Raw genomic sequence first — 8619 nt, 5'->3', positions numbered from 1 at the left:
CTCCGCTCTCCCTGCGCCTGGAGGAGGCTTATCTGCAGAGCCCGGGAGCCCTGTGTGGTCTGCCCTGGAGGCCGAGCCGCGCGACGGAGACTGAGCTGCGGAGCCCTGGGAGGTGGCTCACAGCCTCCAAAGTCCCTCGCTGCACCCGGGCAGCGTCCGAGGGAGCGGATCATGCTCTGCTGGGCGCGCGGGTGGCGGGACCCTGGCCCTAGCGCAGTACCCGGAGCTGCCCAGCGGGCACCCACAGCGAGCAGGGGCGGGAGCTCGCTTTATTTATTTATTTATTGAGACAGGGTCACACTAAGTTGTCGAGGCTGATCTCGAACTTGCGATCTTCCTGCGTCCAGCGTCGCTGGGTTTACAGGAATACGCCACCAACGCTCGGCTGTGCGATGACCGTTTAATGCCTACCTCGAAGGCCGGCTTGCGTCCACGTGTTCCACCGTGTCCTGAGGTCCTCAACAGAGCCTGGCGCAAACCAGCCTAATATTTGTTGTACAGACAGAGGACTAAATGTGTAAACTGGGAACGTGAAGGACCCCGCCAGCCCAGGTGGGGAAAGTTTCTAACCAATATCATCTAGTGTGCAAAAGGTCAAGAGCCCCACATCAGGAAGACCCTGTTTGGGGTGAGGAGATTTCATTATAGGAGGGCCTACAATGATGGAAGAAAAATGCTCCCTTCGAATCTTTAAAGTGGGAAGTCTAGGACAAATTAAGGCAAATACTTCCTGCTCATTCACTGCGCTGGCTAGTTGGAACCCTGGAGAGGACGGGATATGGTCTCCAGGCTCACAGTCCCACCGGGGCCCATAACTGATGAACCACAGAGGGCAGGAGAAAGACCTGTGTGGTGACTTGTCCCTAGGATGATAGGGAGCCCAGACCTGAAGATTGAAAAGACCACGGTCTGCAGAAGGTAAGGGGGTCCCCAGCCACACAATGCAGGGAAAGTTGTCAGTGGCTAGAAAATGTGGGCCCCAGAGGGCCAGGGGCTGAGAGTGGGGTGGCAGCAGGTTGTGATGGGACTGTGCATGCTGGGGTCCAGGAGACTAGGAGCTGGGGGCAGGCAGTGAGACCATTTCTATGAGGGGTGCACACATGGGGATGTCATTAGCCCAGGAAAAGCTTTGACCTCCTGTGACAAGGATCCTGAAGGAGTTATGCAGGGGTCATAGATTGTGGGTGACAGGCATTGCAGACATGACCCCTGTGAAGCAGGGTGATCTGCTTCCTCTTCTGCCCAGAGGACCCTCTGCCACTTCCTCTTCATGGATGGTACCTCATTTATACCTAGGCACCAGGCTCAGTGTGACCTCTGGGGAGGGATCTCCTGCACCTTCAACCTCAAAATCCCTTGGTCCAGCCGGCCCCTTCAGTAGATTGGCATCAGCTCCCCACTTTCTGTCCCTCTGTCTTGTGGTCTCTGTCACCCCACCTCCACCCCATCCTCGTATTTCAGCCACTGTCCATCTCCGTCTCTGCTCTGCCTGCCTCATCCTCTTCCATTCCTGTGATCCTTCACCCTCTTGTCCTACTGCCACAAGCTCCTCCCTAAAAGACACATGGCTCCCATCTTCCCTGTGTGGGACTCTGAGGTGCTTCTCACTGCCTGCAGGAGAAGAGAGGATTTCCTGCCCCAGCATTCGCTACCCTCCTGGGGCCCTTCTCCCCTTACATTCAGCTCCAGGAGTCCTGGGCCCCTGCCCCCAACTCTCATGCCTCTGCACCTTGGCCTCTGCTGTTCCTTTTTGCCGTTACCATTGAAATCCCACCCTCCTTTCAGGCCTGAAGCCTTCAGTCTTCCCCGGTGAAGCACATCTCCTCATCTCTGTCTCCGCCCAGTTACCTGTGTCTCAGCCCCACCTCCAGAGTTGGGGGTCAGGCTCTCTCTGGCTGGATGGCAGCCCTTAAAAGCGAGAGAAGGGCTTATTCAACTCTGTCTCCCCCCACGCCATCTGCCAGAGGACCTTGCGCACAGTAGAGGCTCAGTCAGTGTCTGTTGATGGAATCTGAGGATGAGCACCTCTCTCCCCGGCTCTCTGGGGGCGCGTACAGGAAGCCCCCCGTGGGGTGAGAGTACCATGGGCGATTCTTCAGGTCTTTCGTTCTTACCCCTGGTTAACATCCCTCAGTTAAGAGAGTCCTCCGGCACCGAGGGATGGGAGGGGTGATCAGGAGCTCACATTCCCAGCTGCGAGTGACAGATGGGTCCCCAGGAGTGGCCTCCTGCATCAGCTGAGGACGCCTGTGCAATAGCAAGGTCCCTGAAGTGCTCGCAGCACGGGGGTCTGGACTGGATCCTGGAACAGAATAGGAATGTAGGTGGAGAGGCTGGGAGAATCCAAATAGAGCCTGGAGCTAGCTGATGTGAAGGAGCAGTGTTTACTCTAGCCTTGTACCACGCAGCGCCAGGCTGCCCTGGCTGAAATGGGATGAAGGGCAGGGAGGAGATTGTGCACTGTGGTGGCAGTTTTTCTGTAAATCTAGACTTACACCAGCACTTAAGAGTTTACTTTTGTTAATAACCCAGATGAGAACATTTGGTTTCACTAATTCAAATTCAATTATGTACTCGAGGAGCTTGCACTTAGGTCATACCGCAAAATGTAGTCATTAACAAGCATTTTTTTTTTTTTGCGGTACTGGAGATAGAACCCACAGTTGCTGTACCAGTGAGCTACAATCCCCAGCCCTTTTTAAAAATTTTCGTATAGATAAGGTCTCACTAAGTTGCTGGGGCTGGCCTCTAATTTGCAATCCTCCTGCCTCAGCTTCCCAAATTGCTGGGATTACAGGTATGCACCCCTATATCTGCCTCAGCCTCTGGAGTTTAGGGGACACTTTCAAACCTTAGCAAATGGTTTGAGATTTCTCAGTATTCTTCAGTTTTTAAAATGCATATGCAGGTTAATCTGGCCTCAAAAGCAGGTTAGCTTACACACTGTTCTCCACCTTAGCAAGGGTCCTCTAGCTATCCCCATAATTGTCAAGAAGGACCCAAAAGCTTCTTCCTACTTCTTTATATTTGTGCAGTCTTCTACTAGTCCACAATTTTATCTGTCCCTCTACTGAGGGACAGTGGGATCTTTCCCATTGTTTGCTTTATAAACAGTGCTGCAAGGAATGACATGGTCAGCAGTGACCTCGAGATGCAGTCCCAGAGGCTCACAGACAGAGCTAAAGTTCAGAGCATCCGTCGTTGTGCCAGATGTTCTCCATCACCAGACTGTCCCACTTTGTATCCCACCTGAGCTGGACAAACCCACCTTGGCCTTGATGGATGAGGAGAGGGTCCAAGTTTTGAATTTGTGTCAGTTAGTAGGATATCATATCTCAGGGTACTTATAATCAGAAGTTTTCTTTTTATAAATTAACTTAGTCATATTTTTACATATTTAAGGGTCACTTGTATTTTTACATGTTCCTTCTCCATGGTTTTTCACTTTCTTTCCTTATTTCTTAGTCTTTCTTTCTTTCTTTTTTTTTTAAGAGAGAGTGAGAGAGGGGAGAGAGAGAGAGAGAGAGAGAGAGAGAGAGAGAGAGAGAGAGAGAATTTTTAATATTTATTTTTTAGTTCTCGGCGGACACAACATCTTTGTTGGTATGTGGTGCTGAGGATCGAACCCGGGCCGCACGCATGCCAGGCGAGCGCGCTACCGCTTGAGCCACATTCCCAGCCCTCTTTCTGTCTTTCTTTTTTTCTTTTGTGGTGCTGGGGACAGAACCCAGGCGAGCATGCGGGGCAAGCTGGGAGCTGACCCCAGCCCATTGTTATTTAGAACTCTTAAGTAATAGAGAGATGCATTCTTTCTCTGTGACTTGAATCACATATCTTGTTCCCCAGATAGGGTGATTTTAAAACAGCCACAGAAGAGCCTCTGTCTGGCATTTGGGGAGGATGGTTATGTAACAAGAGATTTCTGGAATAGCAACGGTATCTGCAAGCAGCCCGGAAGGTTCTTTGTTAATTGAGTTAATGAATGGTCATTAACACTGTTTCCTGAACTTAGAAGAGGTCTAAAGTGGTTCTTGATCCATGCTGTTAGCCCAGGTAGACCTGTAATTATAGTGATCTTATGGAGCCGAGGAGTCTGAATTTCCCTCCAAAAGTAAAAGCTAAGTTAATATATAAAGGACTTCTAGGTAAGTGTGAGGATCTTGTATGCCGAATGCACTTGTGTTTGCCAGGTATATAGGCATTCTAAAACGCAGAGCTTAGGAAAACACTCTACCAAGATGATGTCTTCCAAACTAAATTTGTTAGTAAGGAGAGCTTTTCTCAAGCGTTTATCTGTGTACCCCTAATTGTATTGCGACTGTTGTCTTTCAACAAAACTATTTAGATGTGCTCAAACACTTGGTGTTCCAAACCACGATACTCTGGCAGTTAAAAGACCGGGCATTGGATGGGGATAGTGTCACATGCCTGTAACCTCAGTGACTCTAGGACAGGAGGATTGCAAGTTTAAGGCCAGTCATGGCAACTAAATCAGACTGTATCTCAAAATAAAAAGAACTGGGGGTGTGGCAGTGGGAAAGCACCCCTGGGTTCAATCCTAGAACCCCCGCCAAAACGATTGAGCATTGATCACCTAGGAAAAACATCTGCAAATAAGTACACTCTATTTTTTTTTAAACATTTGTTTTTTAGTTTTAGGTGAACACGATACCTTTATTTTATTTATTTATTTATTTATTTTTGTTTAGTTGTAGATGGACACGATACCTTTGTTTATTTTTTGTGATGCTGAGGATTGAACCCAGTGCCTCACGCATGATAGGCGAGTGCTCTACCTCTGAACCACAACTCCAGCCCCACATTCTACTGTTTTTTTTTTTAAAGAGAGAGTGAGAGAGGAGAGAGAGAGAGAGAGAGAGAGAGAGAGAGAGAGAGAGAATTTTTAATATTTATTTTTTAGTTCTCGGCGGACACAACATCTTTGTTGGTATGTGGTGCTGAGGATCGAACCCGGGCCGCACACATGCCAGGCGAGCGCGCTACCGCTTGAGCCACATCCCCAGCCCCCCACATTCTACTTTTTAAAAAATTTTTTTCATTGATTTTTAGGACAAGAAAATAAGATATAAAAATAATGTTTTACTTGGAATTTATTTGTGATATCTAATATTTTCAAAACTATTATAGACACTGGATTTTCTTTGCTCTTAATCTTATTTTTAGAAACCATTTTCAGTGGCACACAACTGTGGTCTCAGCTGCTCCAGAGGCTGAGTCAGGAGGATCACAAGTTCAAGGCCAGCCTGGTCAACTTAGCAAGATCCTGTCTCAAAACAAAAAATCAAAAGGGCTAGGGAAGTAGCTCAGTGATAGAGGGCCCCTGTTTTCAATCCCCAGTACCATAAAAATAGATGAATAAATAACAACAACTTTGTTTTCTATTTTCCTTAAAGTTAACATTTTACAGAATTATAACTTCTAATGAAACAACCTAAGCAATATTTTAATATGATAGCCATCATCTACAGGACAGATAGGCTATATTGACCCCTATTCATTAAAAAGAACTAATGGCCAGGCTCAGTGGTGCACGCCTGTAATCCCAGCAGCTTCGGAGGCTAAGGCAGGATGATCATGAGTTCAAAGCCAGCCTCAGCAAAGTGAGGCTCTGAAAAACTCAGTGACACCCTGTCTCTAAGTAAAATACAAAATAGGGCTGGGATGTGGCTCAGTGGTCGAGTGCCCCCTGAGTTCAATCCCCAGTACCACCCCTCCAAAAAAAAAAAAAGAACCAGTGGAACTGATCTTCTGACTATTCAACATCAGAAACTTGAAAATAAAAACAAGAAATAAAAAGTATAAAGAGGGGAAATTGATCATTTTTCTGGCCCTCACCCTCTAAGATCAGCTAGAACCCAGGGAATGACAGTTCCCTCTAGCAGAACTGCAACTCCAGTGAGTCATCGACCTCTCACTCGGGGATTATGAAGACTCCAGAGACTAGGAGCCACCCAGTGCATATTCTGCAAAAACGAAGACCATTGGACAAGGGAATGTCCCCAGCCTTTCCAAGGGAAGCCATGTGGTCCGCAAGACCCTGGCCCATCCTGGCAGATGGCACGACTGGTAGAGGAAAAGATTAAAGGAACTGAGAAGCTTCTCACAAAGTCCCCAAGGGTAACCCCAAGAAGCCTGGACTGACCTTAACAACCCAGCAACAAACTGGTGTTCAGCCAACACAGGGCGACCTGCTTGGTCTTCCAGCAGCGGGGTAACCAGGGGCAAGTACGCCCCCAGCAGGGAGAGGAGGAGCCAGGCTCAGACTCCTGGGCAGAAGGGCCTGTGCAGGTCCCCCAAGACCCCCGAAGTGTGGATCTCCATGGGCGGACATCATGGACCCCCGATCAAAATTAAACCTGTCCCACTTGAGGTTTGCAGATCCAGGACCACACACAGAGAGAAAGAGAGAGAGAGAGAGAGGAGAAGGAAAAGAACTCCTCTTCATGTAAGCCACTAGAGGATGTCCAAGTCCTATTCAAAAAATAAAAACATAAAAACCTATTTAAGCTAAGTTCCCCTCTGTAGTATAAACCAGGGCTTTGGGCCTTTTTGCTCTTGTAGTTGGACACCATACTGAGGATCCAACCCAGGGCCTCGCACGTGCTAGGCCAACGCCACCACTGGGCCCCAGCCCCAGCCCCTCTTGTGGGTGTTTTCCTCTGGTTGTGGGGAAGTCCTTTGGCCACCCATCAGCTCCCACAGAACCAGGCGCACACCCTCGGTGGGGCTGACCTTTGCGCGCACCCCCCCCCCCCCCCCCCCCCCGGCTGTTCCCACTCCAAGGACTTCGGTTGTGTTCCCCATTGTTCAGTCCTTGCCTTATTTTTGGGAACTGGGGACAGAACCCAGGGGCCCTTAACCACTGAGCCACATCCCTAGTCTTTTTTATTTATTTTTTATTTTCAGGCGGGGCCTTGCTAGGTTGCTGGGGCTGGCTTTGAGCCTGGATCCTCCTGTCTCCGCCTCCTGAGTCGCTGGGATTCCAGGGGTGCACCACCCCTTAATCTCCACGTGAAAGTGCGTATCTTCAACTGCAGCCTTCCACACCGAGAGGCGGGCAATGGGGACCCCGGGCTGCTTCTCATTGTCTTGAGGTGACCCACAATCTCCCTTGAGTGTGTCTCTGCTTCCTCAGTGAATCACTGTCTGCGCCTAAACAGAAACAAGCCAACCAACCAAAGGATGCCAGTCCATCCCACAACTGTCCCCGTCGGCCAGTTCCTGTCTGTCTCCTTTAGATCAGGCAGGAGGACGCTGTCTCTGTCCAGCTCAGAGCCGTTCTGGAAGCCAGACCTTCACCCTTCATGGCGGACGCTGAGGAACAAGGGATGGAAATGAGTCAGGATAAAAGAGTAAATAAACCCTAGGTAGAAAGGAGGCCAAGGTCCGGCAGGAGGCTGGCCTCCCCCAGAGCCTTCACTGGGCCCCTCACACCTTCCTCCCCGGGCAGCTTTCCTCCCGGGTCGGTCACTTCCACGTTTCAGGGAAGCCTACGGATCTTCACTCACAGCCTGAAAATCGCTGGAAAGTTCACCCCCGGGCACCGTTCATCAGCCCCAGTCCCCGCGTCTTCAGAACAGGCTGAGCCCCGAGGCCGGAGCCAGCGCACTCTGCCAGCATCAGCCACCAGTCAGGTAGGCCCCGAGGGCCTGACCACTCCAGTCCCCCCAGAGCAGCTGTGACCAGCGGGGGTGCCAGCCCACATAACCCTCATGTCCTGCCAAGATCCTTTAAAGGAAGGGCCCGAGAGCCCCGAAGTGCTCCTCAGTGGACAGGTGGCCTCCATTCTCCTCCCAGGGTGTCCTCCTCGCTTTCCTAAGTGGATCTTTCCATCACATACGTCAAGGACCCCGCTGCCTTCTCTGGGACCTCCTGTCACCCCCTCTGGTGACACGGGAGTTCACCACCACCCTCTGTTACTCCGGGTGGCTGACATGGCAGCCAGCCTGTCCCCTGGCTACTGGCCTAAGCCACAGTGGCCCCAGCACGCTCTGCCAGGACAGCTGCCCTGTCCTCCTGCCCACCCCTGGGGCGGGGCTGGACCAAGGGGAAAGACGAGGAAGAGGCTCTTTCTAGTTGCCCCACAGCCTGTCCCCAGCGCCGTGCTCAGGGACATTGGGCCTTTGAAACCAACAGATACTGACTGGACAACGGCTCCTGGCCTCCTCACGGGCCTCCTGAGACTGTGTTATTCGGGATGTGTGACCCTCCATCTGGGGAGGTCGGCTGTGGCCATTCCTGGGCAGGTCTGAAGAGGGTCCCTGGGGAGGGGCACGAGGAAGCCCCTTCCCACCCACTGCCAGGACCCGAGTGTCCCACTTGTGGGGCCGCCCAGGGGCTCAGATTAGCCCCCATCAACGCGGCTGCCACCTGATCCATTGCTGCAGTCACAGGGCCGTAAGCCATTTACACGCCCTTTATTCCAGGTATCTCACGGGAGAGGAATCATGGTTCCTTGGTCCCCAAACCCTTATGCTTTCAGATTCATTGAGAAGCACTGTCTGAGCAGTGAGTTTGTGTGAGACCAAGTCTAGATTAGAGAGACCTAGAGACACCTGTCACTGGGGAGCACACGGCAAGGGGACCAGAAGAGGTGCA

At 50.9% G+C, this 8619-nt stretch overlaps 1 protein-coding gene across 3 annotated transcripts in view; it reads left to right on the top strand.

Annotated features, from left to right (window-relative positions):
* CYB5R3 (cytochrome b5 reductase 3) overlaps positions 1 to 8619 on the top strand; it is a 191657-nt gene that overhangs the window by 87713 nt on the left and 95325 nt on the right. The window lies entirely within an intron of this gene.

This window comes from Spermophilus citellus, assembly GCF_964194105.1.
Source record: "Spermophilus citellus genome assembly, chromosome: 10".
In the NCBI taxonomy this organism is placed as follows: Eukaryota; Metazoa; Chordata; class Mammalia; order Rodentia; family Sciuridae; genus Spermophilus; species Spermophilus citellus.
The sequence above is the reverse complement of the archived record's forward strand: the minus strand, read 5'-3'. Positions and strand labels throughout refer to the sequence as shown.